This window comes from Rhinolophus sinicus, chromosome 16 (genome assembly GCF_057876585.1).
Source record: "Rhinolophus sinicus isolate RSI-liver-muscle chromosome 16, RSI-T2T, whole genome shotgun sequence".
Taxonomy (NCBI): domain Eukaryota; kingdom Metazoa; phylum Chordata; class Mammalia; order Chiroptera; family Rhinolophidae; genus Rhinolophus; species Rhinolophus sinicus.
In genome coordinates this window covers 65,641,979-65,662,089 of record NC_142516.1, presented here as the reverse complement: position 1 = coordinate 65,662,089, position 20,111 = coordinate 65,641,979, and positions in this window count along the sequence as shown.

Sequence of the window (20,111 nt, the reverse complement as noted above, 5' to 3'; positions counted from 1 at the left end):
TAACAATGAAAACCGTTTATTGAGCGCTTCGTATGGTTCTTAACTCTGTGCTTTGCACTTTAATCAGTTCCGTTAACTTTAACAAGAACCTTATAAGGAAGAGCAGCACGCCCGGCTCTGCCAAGTACTCGCTGCATCCACGGCCTCATCTGTAAAATCAGGCTGGTCTGCATTCCAGAAGTTCTCGCGGGAGGGAGAATCGTCACCAAAAGGGAACAAAACTATGGCTTACTCATCTTCAATTTGAGGGGAGGCTTTAAAGGGGATGAGACACTGCCTACCTCCCAGCCTGACTCAACGGGGCCAGGGCCATGTTTAACCCTTCCCACCCGGAGCAACATCCAATACATCTAGATTCAGAATCCAGACTCGTGTCTCCATCATTTCAACACTGGCTGGTCAGCCCCAACACACCACCACCACCACCACGACCACCACCATTGGCCCTCCCTCCACTGGGTAATCCCTTACTCTAAAAATCCCCATCCTTTCCCTACTGGGATAATCCAATTTAATCTCCCTTGATGTCCTGCTTAAGGTCTCCTAAACAAAATACTGTTCCGTATTCTGAGACACAGAAATGTTGCAAATTACTCAGGGTGGAAGGGTGGCTGTGGAAGGATATACTTTCCTCTTTCCCTGCAGCAGCAAAACACTGAAACAAGACACACTCATCATTTCAATCAAAGTATCGCTTTTCAGACACTGCCCATACAACCTGTTTACTTAAACAATAAAGGCTTTCACGCTTCCGTTATACTTAGCTTTAGGTCTAAATTTTACAAGTAAAGTTTTCTTTCTTCTAGAAGTTATAAAAATCACCCATTTCTTTTAAGTTTTAAAATGAAATGGTAGAAGAATAAAAGTAGTAGATCAGGATGCTCCTTTGAAAGGGCAGGAGGCTGCCATGGATGCGGTTTTCTAGGAACCTATCTGCTCATTGCTCTATGGAGGAGCAGAAGCCCATTACGGAAAGGGGATCCATTGCAGAGACACGGACACCCTGGGTTTCATGGCTGCTACATTATTAGAGGATCTTGACAATTTACGTGCTTTGATGTAATAATTAAATCCAGTTTCTACTCAGCACTGCTTCTTTTCCCAAAGTTAGACCCTGTTAACAAGTTAGATCCTGTAAGCGTTAAAGACTCAGAGAAGGAATTGGGAACTTGGAAGGAGCTAAATTGGACGTCTGGACTTTTCTACTGTAACTTGCAGGTCAGGGCTCAAGCATGTGCTCTCGGACATGTGATGCCGGTGAACGGAAAAGTTGGCCCAAGTCTGGTCTGTTTTTTGTTTGTTTTAGTTTTACATTTTTATTGTGAATAATTTCCATTCTTTATTTTCTTTAAGATTTTTATTAAAATGTAGCCAATATACAATATTATATTAGTTTCAGGGGTACAACAAAGTTATTCAACAGTACCCACATAGCACTAGCCGTAGTTATTACCACATTATTGATTACATTCCCTTTGCTGAAGAAGTGATCACCATGATAATCTAGCAACCATCTGACACTGTACCGTGCTATCACAATATTATTGACAATATTTCCCATGCTGTACATTACATCCCCAAGACTTATTTGTTTTATATCTGGAATGTTGAACCTCTTATTCCCCTTTATCTTTCCCCACTTTAAAACATTTTCAATTACTATTGACATTTAATATTATTTTCAGGTGTACAGCATAGTGGTTACACATTTATATAATTTATAAAGTGATCCCCCTGACGCACCCACCTGGAACAATAATTATTACCATAATCTTGATTATATTCCCTATACTTTACATCCCCAGGACAATTTTATAACTACCAATTTTTATTTCTTAATCCCTTCACATTTTTCACCCTACCCCCAATCCCTCTCCCATCTATCACCCTGATAAATCTAGTCCCCATCTGACACCATACAGTTATTACAGTATTATTGATTATATTCCTTATGCTATACTCTACATCCTTATGACTACTGTGTAACAACCAATTTGTACTTCTTAATCCCTTCCCCTTTTTTCACCTACCCCCAAACTCCCTCCTATCTAGCAACCATCAAAATTTTCTCTGTATCTATGAGTTTCTGTTTTATTTGTTTGTTAATTCTGTTCTTAAGATTCCACTTATAAGTGAAGTCATATGACATTTATCTTTTGCTGTCTGACTTACTCTATTCAACGTAATATCCTTTAGGTCCATCCATGTCACAGATAGCAAAATTTTATTCTTTTTTTTAACTGCTGAGTAATATTCCATTGTATATATGTACCACCTCTTGTTTATCCATTCATCCATTCAGGGACACCCAGGTTGCCTTTATATCTTGGCTATTGTAAATAATGCTGCAATGAGCACATGGATGAACATGTCCCCTCAAAGTAGCATTTTGGGTTTCTTCAGATAAATACCCCAAAGTGGGATTACTGGTCCTTCTTTGTCTCTTGTTATAGTCTTTGTTTTAAAGTCTATTTTGTCTGGTATGAGTATTGCTATTCCAGCGTTTTTTGTTTGTTTGTTTCCATTTTCATGAAATAGCCTTTCCCACCCTTTTACTTTCAGTCTGTGTGTGCCTTTCAAACTGCAGCGAGTCTCTTATAGGCAGCAATATAAGGGTCTTGTTTTCTTATCCATTCAGCCACCCTATCTTTTGATTGGAGCGTTTAATCCATTTACACTGAAAGTAATTATTGATAGGGATGTAGGCATTGCCATTTTGTTATTCATATGTATATATTTTTTTCATCTTAAAGAAGTCCCTCTAAGATTCCTTGTAATACTGGTTTGGTGGTGATGAACTTTAGCTTTTTCTTGTCTGGGAAGCTCTTTATCTGTCCTTCAATTCTAAATGATAGCTTTGCTGGGTAGAGTAATCTTGGTTGTAGGTCCTTGCTTTTCATCACTTTGAGTATTTTGTGCCAATCCCTCTGGCCTGCAAAGTTTCTGTTAAGAAATCAGTTGACAGTCTTATGGGCACCCCCTTGTAGGTAACTAACTGCTTTTCTCTTGCTGCTTTTAGGATTCTCTCTTTGTCTTTAACCTTTGGTATTTTAATTATGATGTATCTTGGTGTTGGCCTATTTGGATTCATCTTGTTTGGGATTCTCTGCAGTTCCTGGACTTATATATCTCTTTCCTTTACCAGGTTAGGGAAGTTTTCCATTATTATTTCTTCAAATAGTTTTTCAATTTCTTGCTTTCTCTCTTCTCCTTCTGGTACCCCTATAATGCGAATTTTTGTATGCTTGATATTGTCCCAGAGGCCCCTTAAACTCTCATTTTTTTTTTTTTTTGATTCTTTTCTCGTTTTGCTGTTTTGATTGGGGATTTTCTGCTACCTTCTCTTCTGAATCTCTGATTCAGTCCTCTGCTTTATCTAGTCTACTGTTGATTCCCTGCAATGTATTCTTCATTTACAATATTGTATTCTTTATTTCTGACTGGTTCTTTTTTGTTTTCTATCTCCATTTTTATGCTTCCTATCTCTTTGTTGAAGTTCTCCCTGAGATCACTGAGCATCCTTTTAACTAGTGTTTGGAACTCTGGTCTGGTAGACTGCTTGTCTCTATTTTGTTTAGTTCTTTTTCTGGAGCTTTGATTTTTTTCTTTTATTTGGGACATGTTTTTTGTTTCTCCTTTTTGGCTGCCTCCCTATGTTTGTTTCTATGTAGTCGGTAGGGCTGCTATGTCTTCTGGTCTTAGTAGAGTGGCCTTATGTAGTAGGTGTGCTGTGGGGCTCAGTGGTGCAGTCTTCCTGGTCACCTGAGCTGCACACTCCAGGTGTGTCACTTTTGTGGGTTTTGTGTGCCCTCCTGTTGTACTTGAGCCTTGCTCACTGTTTGCACATCAGTAGGAGGGATTGACTCTTGGGCACATGGTTTGTGGGGACTGGCCGTGACTACAGTGGAGAAGTTGTGGTGCAGGGGCTGACTCTACAGAGTGGGATATGCCTCAGCAGGGCTCTGGTTCCTGCTCCACCCCTTGGGTGTGTCATCCTTGGAAGTGGCTGGGTGATGCTCCAGCTTATTTTGAAGATGGCCACTCGGTGCGCCAGCCCCAGGGCCACCTGGGAGGGGACCCGCTGCAGGTCAAATTCAGCCCCAGCCTGTGCCCCACCTGGGGCCAACCAGCAAGAGACACAAAGCAATCTGCAGATGGTTGCCACCCATGCCATACTTGGAAGTACCTCAAGAAGCCAAGCTGCAAACCAAGGCCGGCTGCTGCTAGCGCCAGGGTTAGGGCTGCTCAGCCAGAGATACAGGACAGAATCAAGCCAGATGCTGCTTGTCTGGATCCAATGAACCTTTGAGTGACTTTAGGAAAGTCTGCAGCATGAGCCAAAGTAGGCAGTTTTATGAAAAAGTCACTGGAAGTGGTTTGGGTATGCCCAAATGTGGGTGGGGTAGGGTCTCAGAATCACCAGGGCATGGTGTTAGCCAGCTTGATGGAGACTCAGATATGGCGGCTGCCTGCGTCTGCATGCTGGGAAGGGGGAAGTCTCAACAAAGGAACAATGGCTTCTGCCAGCTCCTCCGTCCAGGAGAAAGCTGTCCCTCCAGCCCTTGTTCTGAAACCAGACAACTCAGTTCACCTCCTGTATGTTCCTGTCATCTCTCCAGCTGCTGCCCCAGTGCTGGAGCTTAGAGTCAGTGATTTCATTGGTGAGTAAGTCCATGCACATTTCCTTTAAGAGGAGTACCTGGGAGTACAGCCGCCCTCTGTCTCACTCAGCTACAATCTCTGCTGGTTTTCACAACCAGAAATTATGGGGGTCTTCTCTCCCTGGCACTGGAACCCTGGGCTGGGAGCCTGGTGTGGTGCTAGGATCCCTTGCTCCTTTGGAGGGAACCTCCACAGCTGAGATATCCCTCCCAATTTTTAATGGTCACATGTGGGTGTGGGGCTAGCCCTTTCAGTATCTCTGCCCCTCCTATCAATCTCGAGGTGGCTTCTACTGTATGTCCATAGTTGTAGGACTTGAATTCAGCAAGACTTCAAGCAATTCTCAATGATGGTTGTTTTGTAGTTTAGTTATTATTTTGATGTGGTCCTGACAAAAGGTAAGCACAGCGTTTACCTACTCTGCTATCTTAACCATAACTCTGGTCTGTTTTTTTGAGTGATGTAATTCACAAGCCATTTCTGGGAAGAAATTAACATGTATACATAAAATTTACATTTATACATAAAATTAACATTTATGCATAAAATTTAAAATATAACCTCTTCTAAGAAACCAGGCACCCACTGACCAGCTGATTTTCACGCACTATTGTTATTTGTATGGGGCATGTAGTTCAAGGCAAATCAATCCACCTCCCACAGGGACTGTAACAGTTTTAATCATGCATTATGAGAAAAAAGCATACAAATACTTACATGCATGGGACTGGCCAATTATGGGTGAATTGAACTCACAATAGCCACTACAGCATTCTCTGAATAAAAGAATCCATTTTAGAAGAATATGTCAAAATAAGTTTTCAGGAAGTTAAAAATGTAATATTCAAACAACTATATAGTTGGCTTGTATATATAGTAAAGAATCAACAGAATGGCAAAGCATATTCAAAGCGGGATATAAGAAGCTGAAACAGCAGAAAAGAGAATGCTAGAAAAAGAGAAAAATTAGATACAAAAGTGATTTATGTTTTAAAGGCAATAAAACTGTAAACTTTGGGTTATCTTTTCCATGAACAGATACCATTTTCATCTTTAACTCTGTGGGAGGGAGCTATAACAAGCCTGAACCCTTATCAGTAGGAAATAATAAAACAAAGTCACAGTCCTTAGGTAGCAAACATTGCCTTCTAAGGGGCAAAATTTAAGGCATGGATGAAGGTTGAAAGCATAGACAATATCTAATTGAATGAGCATGACTGTATTCTAATACGACTTTACAGACACTAAAATTTTAATTTCGCATACTTTTCACATGTGACAAAAAATTATTCTTTTTAAGATTTTTTTCACCTGGTCAATTAAGAGTATAAAAACCATTCTTAGTTCGCAGCTATGCAGAACCAGGGGGAGAACTTGTTTGGTTCAGGGCGTGGGCCATTTCTGCCACCACTTTCCTTCCAGAGGCAGATGACCATTGGGCAGACTTGTTGGACAATGCTTTAATGTGTCTTTTAAAAGACAGACAGTAATTTTTTTGGTTTATTTCCAAGTTTTGGATAATTTTTTTCTTAACAAGCCCTAGAATAGAATAAAGGCAACATTTCTAGCAGTCAGTATTTTTCCCTTTTTGATTGGTATGAGGAATCCTCAATGAGATGATAGGAATCTCAAGAATCTGAAAGTAGCATCTTGTCCTACCCTTCTGTTCTTGCCCTATGAATTACCTTTGTTCACCCAGACTCTTGTTTTTCTAAAGGAAATTCTAAAGAAGTACCTAGGCCACCTTACAACAATTGTAATCGTGAAACTGTATGGCTAGTTTAACAGCTTCTTTTTTCATATAATCCCTCATACATACCTCACCAACTTCCAGCTCCTAGCCAACAAGGTACTGAGCTGGTGTTTCCAACAGCTATCCATACCAGGTCTTTAGCAATGGTTCTTCAGTGTTCTGTGGTTCCCTTGAGAAGAGAATATATAACTTTAAACATGACTAAGTTACATGCTAATTTTGAAGACTTCTCCAAATCTTTCCAGGATCATCAAGTATTCAAGAGGAAATAGTCACACAAATTCATGACATGTATCATCTCAGACAACTATACCAGCTTTCCCACTGAATGGTCCCATCTCTGCTCCTGAGGGTGTCAGTTCTAGGTGGGTACTACAAAATAGACTCAAGCTGGTTGGTAATCCCAAGTTAAAGTTGTCAAGATGTCATGGCTGAAGCAACTCACATAACTCCCCACCACCTTCTAGAAATTTGGGCAAAAATAAAAATTCTAAACAATCTGAAAGTATTCTTGCAATTCTGTGCGACTCAGATTTTTATTACAATACTCCTGTATCACAGATACAAAGCATAGGGACATTTGAGCCACTACTTTGTCAGTCTATTAGAGTCTGACATTGGAAATTTAGGGGAAAAACTAAAAGTTCTGTTAGCAAGTAGCCACTCCGGATATAGCAGAACATTGTCAAAAACAAACAAAAACCCCCAAAAAACAACAACAAAAAAAGTAAGAGGACAGTAAGAAAATTAATAGTAATACTAATAAATTTTTAAAGTTATTGCCTCTCCAAATGCCAGGCAGGCATAAAGTCTTCAGAAGTGTCTCAATTGGTGTAGATTCAGGTTCAAAAACCTCGATGTCATCAGCGACTAGTAGATTTACAATGCAGAGATAGGGGAGTTGGACAAGTAGGACTTGGTCAGAGAAAAGGGGTGCCAGATGTTTTCCTGAGTCTGTCTTAGTGTCATTGGCTCCAAGGGGAAAAAGGGTTTTGTAGGTTCAAGATGCCCAGATATAAGCAATAAATTAATGACTGAATCATTTGATCACTTTATTTCAGATATGGTAATTTACAATTCAAATGGCAAGGCTCCACAGTTTTTATAAAACATTTACAGAGTGATTGACATAAACATTTGGTTTTCTGTCATGGTATTTGATTGTCCTTTGTGTTCGGGCCACCCTGGAGCTGCTGTATTAAAGTGGTTGAGTGCCCTAACTCATCAGTGGTGACCATCCTATTTTTGACAACACTTATCAGATAATCAGATTTCCTAAGAAATAATCTCAGGTAGGATTATCAATGATCTATATTCTGCTTTGGAGAAACTTAAAGAATGCCATATGAATCTTTGTGATTAGCTGGTTATAAATTAAGGGATAGCTCAGTGGTTCTTGCAACTATTCGTGGACCAAAGTAGTCATTTTTCTGATGGGATGGATATGTACACTTAGGGAATATCTGAGTGTAAAAGCAGCTGCTGTTATTGAAGTCCTTTCATTCCCTTTCTGACAAGCAATAGTAAGCTGTGGCTAAAAAACATCATTTGCTATATTTCTGAGTAATATAGATAATTCTGTAAGTATATAAATAATTCTATTTTTAAAATATTTGGGTTCTGGGAAACATTTTGCTACTAGGCGGTGTAGATTTGTTCTGTCAGGAATTTGAAATGCTTAACAATCGAAAATATGTTAAAAATTTGAGAAATGCTTAAAATATTTAATTGAATATAATTATAAAAGAGGACTGAAGTACTTTATTCTTTTCAATATAGATATATTAATCCAATAATCAATCAAAGAGTGATATTTTTATCATACCCAATTTAGAAATAGAATAGCAAAGTTTGTAAGTTGAACATAAATATTTAAGGAAGACTTGTTTTTTATTTTGTGACCCTAATAAATTGCATGTTAATTTTAAAACCAAATAGCTTTTAAACACTTCTTTATACATACAGAGCCCTCAACTCCAGAATACTAAACATTGAAACAAAATGCTCACATTGATTATCCCAAGAGCAGAAACTCTGGCCAGAATGAAGAGCGAGAGGGACAGTCTGGAGGTGAGGAAAAGAGATAGCAGATACCTCCTTCATAAAGCTTGGATAAAGAAGGAGACATTGGAACATGATAAGAAAAGGATAGGAAGTCAATGTTTCCCCCCTCCCTGCACCACTTAATTATAGGGGAGTTTTTAATACATTTGTAAGCAAAGAGGGAGAAGTTCACACAGAAGGAAAACTGGAAGATACTGGAAGAGGGATGGCTAATGGGACAAGAGCTCAGAGAATCCTAGAGGATGGCAGAAATTTTCTTCTACCCTTCTAGCTTCTTTTGGCTGGTCTAATAATTACATCTACATTAGAGATATTAACAAGAGAAAATAACCAAATTTAATTCCGTGTTTACTTATAGGAATCCTGCATACATGAGAGAATCAGAGACCCCACATACATGAGAGGTTCAGAGACAGAAAGGTAAAATAAGGTATATGTGACATCCTGAGCTAAGGAATGTGGTAAGAGGCTTGGGGTGTTAGAGGGTAGGAGGATAATTCATAGATTGGTAAGAAGAGCAGATGTTCAGTAGTTAAATGTTTGCCCTGCCATCAAGTCACAGATGTTCGCAAAGAGAACGCCATTTGCACACAGACATAGATAGATTATAAAAAGTTATCTCCAATAATAACTTATTATGGCCCAGGTTCCTAGTAATTTAAATTTTCTAGATAGTTAAGGTGGGGGCAAAAGTTTCTCTTGAGCCCACAGGGTCTCTCTTGCCTTCAGCTCAAAATAAGCCGCATGTCAAAGCAGCACATCTTGGAGAGGCCTATCCTGAATCCCTTCACAGTTTTCCCTGATATGCCTCTATTGGCTTTGTAGATAGGGGCTCAAGGAATGAAAGTGTTGGGGAGGTGAGTTCACATTATCAACCATGGGAGTCCAGCCTTATAGGGAAAAAGGAGCCAGGAAGGAGCTGAGTTTTGGGTGAAAGTGAAGAATTACGGAACTGGAAGTTTCAAGGAAATCTAAGAGCAGTGGTGGTAGTATGAAGGGGTGTGAAAGATGGAAGGAGGGAAGGTCCTGGAGGGAGATAGTGAAGCTCAGTTTTAGAACAATAGTAACCCCAGGTTATGGCAAGATACAGGAAGTGAACAACTGATTCATATAATTAGATAGGGTGGAAGCTGGGTTTTGTGTGTGTATTGTCTGTGTTCATACTCCATCTCCTGGGACTATGACAGGACTTGGGACGGTGAGCCAAGATCCAGTTGCTGGAGGGGCTGGCAAACCAAAGCCACAAGGATGGTCAGAGATGCCACAAAGATGGCAGAGACCTCACAATAGTCATAGTTTTATAGAGGTCCTCGAAGCAAAGCAATTGGAATTGGCAGCGAGGAACCAGGAGAATGCCACCTTTCACCATGGTCCCATGGTATGTAGGGAGGTATATCAACCTCTCCACCAGAAAGCTGTGGAGGGAAATGGTGACTAGGTTTCAGTAGAGGCAAGGAAGAAGAAAAGGTGATCTGGAAGGAGGTTGAGATTGTAGAGGAGCTTCTTAATCATTAAACAACCATTTCACAGAGTGCAATGGAAAATGTATTTATCAAATGCTGAGGGAAAATGGAAGAGGGGAGTTTTTCATCAGATTAGTAGCTTGGGAAGATTCAGGAAAAACTTCCCAGAGGAGGTGATATGTGACTGGGGTTCTGAAAGACAGTTCCTAGCCAGCTAGGTAAAGGGAGGAGGGGGAGGAAGGAGAGGTAAATGGCCAAGGTTTAAGCCACGGGATAGTGTTTCTTGGATATAAGGCATCTCTGTGGTATCACCACATGTTCCAAGTGACTGGACTGAAGAGTACGTATGGAGTATTAGCAATCACTGAGGCAGCTTCTGGTCAAACTGAAAATACCTCTTGCAGGCTGAAAGGAGCAGAGGTAAGAGAAAGTAAGCGTGGTGTTGCTGAGAGTTTCACAGGCCTTCCCAGAGATCTTGTACCAGATGCAAAGTTTTATTCTAGACCATGTGACAATTGCCAGAATTATGTTAAAACATTAGATACAAATCTTGCTCCAAAAGGAACATACTCCTGTTGAACTCATTTAGCTCTTTATTTAAAGTTTTATGCTTATAATGAACTTAAAATAGAGATGAAGCCACCAGTTTTTTTTTCCGTGCTGCCACGACTGGATTCCATTGTGTTCACTACGCCTGTCCACCCCTTCTCCCTCCTTCTCCTTGCTTGTTCTCCCCTTCTATTCCCTCTCTTTCTCAGACTATTATTAAGCCCAGGCATCACAGATTTGGTACAACCGAACTGGTGGATTATGATGATACTTTAAAACATTTTCATGTAATTTTGCCTTGAAAGTCTTCATTTTTCTTTTCTTGTCACATTGATCACTTTTGTGTCCCAGTCATATTGCATAGAACATGGTTCATAGGTGGATAGTATGGCTTATGTTAATTAACTGAATGAAGAAACACATGAGTTAATTATTATGGTTTTATAAACCGATTATTATGATTTTATAAACATATGAATTATTCTCTTTTCAGCAGGAGAATGAAAACTCAGACATGCTAAGACACTGAACAGCAGGGGGCAGCAAAGGTTTGCTTTTTTTTTTTTTTTTTTTTTTTAAACATGCAATTCAACATTAGCTAATGCTTGAGTCATGGTGGCTTCACATCAGAAAGAAGAGAGAGGAAGAGAGAGAGAGGGAGGATGTTATAATTAAAAGGTCAATTCTAAAGTGGCAAGTGTACTCTACTGTAATTTATTATCACTTCAGTAACTTCTAGAACAATGCGTGTGGTTTTTCATTCGTTCTTTCCTCAAGGACCCCAAAGTGTTCTTACAGAGTTATATATCACTGACCAGCAGATGGCAGCATTTTTCAAGGTCAGGAACATAGAACAAGATTTTGGGGGGAAAACAAAGCATATTTAGGCATGAAATCTTTATTTAAAAAATCGACAGAGTAAAATCAATATTAAGCAGAAGGTTAAGCTTCCTAGGTCTTAAATATCATGATGAAAGGAAGGTAGAATTTTAACCACAGGTACATTGTTCATTTCGAAGGAAGGTGATAACTAAAATGTTTTAAAATGTCAAGTTTGAGCCTTACAAAAGGTGAGCTGTAATTGATGGAAATCACTGGACTTTACTGTGTACTTTTTAAGAATGTTCCTTCCTCAGATTTTTCAATGATCAAGTCACAGATGTTAGCCAAGAGAAAGATATTTGCACACAGACACAATGCCTTTAGATTACTGATTAATAGCACTAAATGACTTCCTGCGTTGTCCTTGGCTACATTATTTAATTGTCAACAGAGTAACTCAGCGTCTCTTACGTATTATCAGGTCTTCACCTTTTCTAAACATTTAACTACTTTGGTTGAATATTTATAATCAGATTAAAAACAGGAACAACGTCTGTAGCTTCAGTACTTTAAGGCAAAGGAAAATGCGTACCCACTCCACTAGTTTTTCAGAGCGACAGCACTTGCCCTGAACCTTCACACAGGCCTGTGAAACTTCCATCTGGGTGAAGGAGCAGAGGCCAGTCTAGCACTTCGTTTCTTTTGAGATCTTCCATTCCTTAGCCATGCAGATAAATAATAACTGCCTGAATTGAAATAAAACGCGTTTTGTTGCATGTCTGTGTATAATGAAAAGTCCCCGTGTCTTTGGCTCTTTGGTTTCCCACACGAAGCCCAACTTGGATTTTACTATTTACAATAACAAAGAACACTAGAAGAAAACAGAAGTGCATATTTGCTTAAATTGCTGTTTGCACCAAAAGAAAACTCCTTAATGAGGTTATCACTGGGTCAGGCTGAACTCTGTTTTTCACCAAGACTGAGTTAAGGGCTGATGAATTCAGAAGGCCAGGTGCATTTAGGTTTTTTGAACCCCCGTTTTTAAATAAAGTTTTGGTTTCTTGGCAAAACAGTCTCTGAGCCTTTCTGTTTTACTAGCAACTAGAAGATACATAAGAAAGGGGTTAGAAATACCGAAGAGTAGTCAACTATTAGGAAATTATCCTTAGCTTTAATTTTATCTCCAAAAAATCATGTCACTGACCCTTATGGATCAGCGACCCCAAAATAAGGTCCTTTTGCCCAGTGTTGCTCACACCAGTAGAACGAGACTGTATTATGTAAAGCAGAGACTTTATTCTTTGATTAAAGAATGGAGAAGGACAAACTTATGCTCTAAAGATACCTCCTCCCCAGTTTGAGGAAATCAGAAAAGTCTTAAAGGATTGGTGGGAAATAGGCATGTTCAGGGGTGGGGATTTCCAAGAAAAGGACGGAGAGTTCTTTGAATTGAGGTGGAGCAAGTACAGTTCCTAAACCTGCTTGGCCATACATTGCATGTCTCATTTTAATGTTAAGTCTCCACTCTTGGATGGGATTTTTAGCATACTAATGAAGGTCACTTGGGAAGGTGTTTCAAGTGCCATCTTGGATCGTTACAGTGCAAACCGGTTTCTTAGCTGTGGTCCTTAGGTTTCTCAATCTGGTTTTTGCCAGGAGGCTTAGCTTGTTCTGGAATTTCCACCCTTTCCTGATGAGTCCAGCCTGTTTCATCAGGATATACATTGGAGAATGAAAGAAGACAAGCAAGTTAATAGAAGTTTCTGTGGGGGCACAACCTGGTGACAATAACACTGCTTCCTATGGGAGGAAATGTGGTCTCAGAGCATGGTCGCTGACTCAGATTATTTGGTATTGAATCTTGGCACACTCTGCTTTAGTTTTCTTCATCTGTAAAATAAGGGTGAGAGGTAGGGCTGATGTGAGAGTTCAAGTTAATATTTGTAAAGCACTACGACCACAATAGGTATTATATGTGTTAAATGATGATGATGATGATGGTGAATCAGGCACTGCACTACGTGCAGAGAGTACAGAGATGATGAGATACCGTCCCTGCCTTTGGGGAACTTAGAGTCTTTTAAAAGGAGTCAGGTAGATAAAAAAGAAGAAAATATTGCAGGTGTAATAAGGAAGTTATACAGAGTTTGGAGAGAGGGGTACAAGGGATAGTGTGGTGAGTATGGCTTGGGGAGGGGTGAGAGATGCCTTGAGGAAAGGCCCTTGAGCTGAATCATGAAATATGACTATGTGTTTGCAGGTAAGAAAAAGAGTGGGGGTAGGGCAAGAAGGGGCTTGGAAACACGTGACTTGAAGGTGGGGCTGGGGAGCAAGTGACTGAAGGCATGGAAGTGATACCCAGTGTTATGCATTGACACAGCCACCATTATCAGACTATGAATAGAGCACAAAGCATGTGCTCAAAGGGCAGAGTTAGTGGGGAAGTCCTACAGGTGGACAAACGTCAGTGTCCAGCATTGCAAAGAGGGGTCTGTGAACTGAATTTGGAAATTAGATGGGTTTTGTTCAGCTCATTCAGTATTTTTTAAAAATAAAGTGTCTACAGTGAAAATATAGGACCTTTCATGTGCAAAAATATGGATGTCCAGGCCTTCTAGAAAATTTCTAGGAAAATGTAGATGGTCTGGCAATACTGTTCTAATTTCAGTACAGCACAATGGATGACACGTGCCCTGCCCAGTTTGTCCAAGACCTCTCCCCCTCCAGTTTACTCATTAACTTTACCTCCAGTTCATCAGCATTTGTATCTCTCTATATAAAATGCTAAGGAGTTCTTATTTTATTTTATAGGGCATACCGAGCATTGAAGTGTCTTAAGCAGGAGATTCTACTGTAACCTAAATTGCATTTTCGTGTAGATAATGGATTGAAGCACAAGATGCAAAATTGTTTTGAGCTTTTAACAAAAGTTTTATCAGAAGTGACTGGACAGACACCAGGGCAATTAAATGTCATTGGCTTTTACCGTAAGATTTTATTAGAAAATAGAATCCATTTTTTGAAAATTGTGACCTTTAATTTTGTTATGGAGGAGTGATCAATCTTTCAGTCACCTTTGTGTTTATTTCTATTTTTAAACGTATGCAAGATGTCTAGGATTTTAAAAGAAGAACTCAATCTAGTTTGGCAGCTCCTTTAAGGATCAATAGATGGCCTCCTTAGAATTGATAATGAAATAAAATCAGATCTTAATACATCTGGAAAGGGCTAAAGGGAATGCATACATTTCAACAGAGGAGGAGCCTGACAAAACAAAAGTTACTGAGAAGCAGCAAAGTATTTCCAGTGGAGTAGCTTTTGGTATCTAAAACCTGCTCTTACTAGTAGAGCCAACCCCTCATCTTTAGATAATCCATGACTTTCTGGGGTAAAGACACGTGACTTAAACTGGGGTGGTACAAATAAACCCAGGGCTTTCCTGGCTTGTGGTTCAAACCCTTGGGAGGTTAAGCAGAGGCAGAGTAGAAGCAGCTGTGCTGGGTTCAGAGTACAAAGTGATATAGATGTTCGCAAAGCATCTCAGATCCACTTCCCTTTGGTCCAGAGAGTGGGGTCAGGGGAGCTAATCACAAAAGCATGAATCAATCATATATTCATGCTCTGGCTTCCTGTAAAAGCACCGGTTGGTTCCTAGCAGGACAGCTGTGCCGGCAGACAGTAGGCTGGAGATCCAGGGGAGAGTTGATGTTACAGTCTTGAGTCTGAAGGCAGTCTTCCTTCTTTCCTGAGGCAGAATTCCTTCTTTCTCAGGAAATCTCAGTTTTTCTCTTAAACCTTCAACTAATTAGATGAGGCCCATCCACACTATGGAAAGTCATTTGCTTTTTCCATTCTGCTCATTTCAAGGTTAATGACATGTAAAAACAAACAAACAAAAAACCTTTAGCTGAACATCTAGATCAGTGTTTGACTAAACAACTGGGCTCCATAGCCTAGCTAAGTGGATACATAAAGCTCACTATCACATTAGAACACTGGAAGGAGAGAGGGGTCATGGGCTGGAGAGAGGAAAGAGACTCTGCTACTGAGCTATGTTCCAGCTCTAAGAAACCAAGTTTCAACTTCTGAGTTACATCTAATATTCATTGCACAAACGTAGAAAAACTGCTATGTGCAATGTTCTTGCCAATTCTTCTTTGCTTTTAGAGGGTCTATTGCTATTTTAAATATTTGTAGAAATGGTACACTTGAATGAATAAGACACAGATTTTGGCCTTCGAGGAGCTTATTGTCTAGCGGAGGAAATCAATCGGCAATCAAATAACTTGTAATTCAGAGCAGAGTGACACCAGATTGTCCTTGAGGGGCTGAGTGGGGACCTCACAGCCCAGCGAAGCAATGAACTCTGATTTGTGGGGGGATTGAAACAATTAGTCTTTGGAAAGAAGCAAATGAGAATATATCCCCCCCACACCAATTTCTGTGAGTATGCCCTAGAAATAATTTCTGGAAAAGAGACACTAATAGAATCTTACAGTCAGATGTGACCAACTAGAGGTGAATATGTCTGACAATTAAGTTCACAAACTCACCCTACAAAAAGGGTTACATACCTCATTGCTGAGTATCACTATGGTCACCTTTGAAGTACTCCCCTTGGGAAGCTATGCACCGACACTAGCGCCTAGTCCACCCTTCAAGGCAATTTTGAACTCTTTTTCTGGAATGACCATCAGAGCTGTATTACCCTTGATGTCCTGAATGTCATAAAAATGTCTTCCTTTCAATATTTCTTTTATCTTTGGTAAAGAGAGAAGTCATTAGGTGTGACATCAGGTGAGTAGGGAGGGTGTTCCTATACAGTTATTTGTTTACTGGCTAAAAACTCCCTCACAGACAGTGCCATGTGAGCTGGTGCATTGTCGTGATGTAAGAGCTCCTTCGGGACCATTTTTGCACACACCTTTCTCATACCAAGATTTTCAGTTAAGATTTTCCTGTTTCTTTATCGATGTTTACTTGGTCTGCTATGATTCGTACAGTCTGCCGATGATTTTGATGCACACTTTGATGAATTTTTGCACTGTTTTTGTCAGTTCTGCTTGTTACTGGCCACCTTGACCTCTCTTCATCAGTGATGCCTTCTCTCCCCTCAGAAAAACATTTAATCCATTTGTACACTGCCATTTTCTTCATGGCATTATCCCCATAAACTTGGACTAACATGCCCCTGATTTCACTTCCACTCTTGCCAAGTTTAACAAGAAATTTAATGTTTGTTCATTGCTCTAATTCAAGCTCAGATATTCTCACAACGACACACAAAAACACACAACAATAATGAATGTCATTCAGCAAGACACTGCCACATGTTGACACAAATGCAGCTATGAGACACTGATATACCAAAGTTATGAAACCTTACAGAGCTGTTTATACAGTGCTGCCAATGTAAGTGCACGGTGGCAAGTTCGCGAACTTAATTGTCAGAACTTCGTATATTCTAACCTTCATCTTTACAAAGAAATTAATTCTTAACAAAAGTCCCATATCTTTAAAGAAGTAAATTCCCATTTCCATGCCAGGGAGCAGACTCATTCATATCACTTCATGGTTACTTTAAGGAAAACTAAGAACACTGACTGAAAAACACTGACTTTAAGCTGTTTAAATTGAGGTCTGTGAAATTCTTTGTTCAAATTGTATTATGAATTTTACACTGAATCATACTTTATTTACAAAATATCCTCCACTTCAATTAAACTTTCTTTTTGCCCTTTCTAGGTAGACTCTCTTAAAAATAAACTTAAGAAACTATGTTCTTTTTTTAAGAGAAGTCTCAACTGGCATCAAATAATATGTGTCATGTATATTATATATAAATTTTCTCCCACAATGTAGCAATGCCTCTTTAAATGTATTAACTTTATTATACCATGCAAGGTGTGACCAAAAAATATGGTGAATGTTCAAATAAAAAAATTATTACAGTAAAAGACACATTGCCATGAATCCCCCTCAAAATACTCCCCCTCGCTTCGAACACAATTATCCCATCATTCTTGCCACTTTCTGAAGCAGTTCTGGAAGTCCTCTTTCACGAGTATCTTTAGTTGCGCTGTCACGGCTGCCTCGATGTCCAGAATCAATTCAAGACGTTTTCCTTTCATGGTCATTTTGACTTTGAGGAGGAGCCAGAAGTCACACAGTGCCAGATTTCGTGAATAAGGTGGATGAGGACACACCATAATGTTTTTATTTGACGGAAATTGTCATATACCAGAAGCGATGTGTGACACAGAGTGTTGTCATGATGGAGGATAAAGTAAAGACACTCATGAAAGAGGACTTCCAGAACTGCTTCAGAAAGTGGCAAAAATGATGGGATAAGTCTGTTCAAAGTGAGGGGGAGTATTTTGAGGGGGATTAATGGCAATGTGTCTTTTACTGTAATAAATTTTTTTTATTTGAATATTCACTGTACCTTTTGATCACACCTCATATATTATACATATTTATACCATGTTTTCCCAAAAATAAGACTGAGCCAGACAATCAGCTCTAATGTGTCTTTTGGAGCAAAAATTAATATAAGACCCAGTATTATATTACATTATATTATATTATATTATATTATATTATATTATATTATAGACCCGGTCTTATATTATAGTAAAATAAGACTGAATCTTATGTTAATTTTTGCTCCAAAAGATGCATTAGAGCTGATTGTCTAGCTAGGTCTTATTTTAGGGGAAACACCAGTATATAAAAATACCCCTTCACCATAGCATTAAATATAGTGTAATTTTCTGTTTTGCACTTTGTAGGGGGAAAAAGTTGCCATTAGAAATCTTAAAATGTTTTACGAATGTGCCATGGCATAGATTTTAATCATTGTCCTTTCCTTATCTGGCCACTAAAGAGAAAACAAGACTGATAGTTGAAGTAACCTATGCAATGTTGAGAAGCATGCACAGGGGTTAGCCCTGACTCTGGTTGCTGACATCATGCTGTTCCAGAAGCCACATCGTCTAACTGCTGGTCAGTGTGTAAAAGTCATTTCTGGAGCCTCACCTCTAAGTGGATTTGCTTGGTAGTTAGTAAAGCAGGGAGGATAAATTAGTGCCTTCCTCCTACCTACTGAATAATTGGCTGAACATCTTGTACACTATCCAGTTCACCTAGATACAAATCTAAGTGGAAAAAAAATCAGCAAAGTCCAAATAGTCACAAATATTCCCAGAGAATAAAAGCATTTTCTAACCCAAAAGTAGTTCAACAGAGCTTGTTTTAGCTGAAAATTTGTTTCCTCCTTCTGTCTCAGGTCTCTCTCATTATTGCTGAAGACCTGTAGGAAAAGCCCCCGAAATATTTAAATCTTAATATATTAAAAATAAAAACCAGAATATTGATTCTTAGGAATGAGCTAGAGAAAAAGACAGTTTGGGGTGATGAATCAGTATTTTGGGCCTGCTGAAAATGTCAACACAATTTGGTAGTCTCATGCTATGCAAGAGAAACGGGTGGATTAGTCCTCTAGCAGAAATCTAAACTGGGTGTGTGTGGGGATGACACTGAGGTGTTACTTTGTTGTTGAATGAAAGCAAAAAGAATGCTAAGTCATCTGGCAAAAATGCTCAAGGTAGAATTTCCTGCAGGCTTTTATTTATGAGAGGCAAAATATATATACAATTGTTGTAACACATTTTCTTCTAGCCTGTGCCCCTGCATTTATTCATACAGGAAACACAATTTTCTATTATTTAATTGTCCAGTAGTCCCCTCTTTTATAAATTTTATTTTGTTTTCATTTATAGTTGACATGTAGTATTATTTTATATTAGTTTTAGGTACATAACATATATATATACCTGGAGCATATACATATATATGTTATATACCTATAACAATGTGGTTAGACATTTATATAATTTATGAAGTGATGCCCTTGATAAGTCTCGTACCCACCTAATACCACACATAGTTATTACAATATTATTTACCATATTTCCTACACTGTACTTTACATCCCCATGACTATTTTTTCCTTTATTTTTTTAAAAATTAAATGTGTTGGGGTGACATTGGTTAATAAAATTTTATAGGCTTCAATTGTACAATTCCACAATACATCATCTGGATGTTGCATTCTGTGTTCACCACCCAAAGTCAAATCTCCTTCTGTTATCATATATTTGACCCCTTTAACCTTTCTACTTTCCCCTCCCCACTTACCCTCTGGTAACCACTATACTGTTGTCTGTATCTATGAGTTTTTGTTTGCTTGTCTTGTTCACTTGTTGCTTTCAACAGTAGCCCCCTCTTATCCACAGTTTCACTTTCCATGGTTTCAGTTACCCACAGTCAACCGAGGTCCAAAAATATTAAATGGAAAATTCCAGAAATAAGCAATTCATGTTTTAAATCACCATGTTTCTGCGTAGCATGATGAAATCTCATGCTGTCCCTTGCGAAAGGTGAGCCATCCCTTTGTGCAGTGTCTCCATGCTGTAGATGTTTTGTACCTGTAGGCACTTAGTAGCACCTTGGTTATCAGATTGACTCTTGTATCGCAGTGCTTGTGTTCAAGTAACTTTTATTTTACTTAATAATGACTCTAAAGCACAAGAGTGGTGATGTTGGCATTCAGAGATGCCAAAGGGGAGCCATCAAGTGCTTCCTTTAAGTGAAAAGGTGAGTACAGTACACTAAGATTTTGAGAGAAAAAAACCATGTTCATGTAACTTTTATTACAGTATATTGTTCTATTTTATTATTAGTTATTGTTAATTTCTTACTGTGCCTAATTTATAAATTAAATTTATCACAAGGAT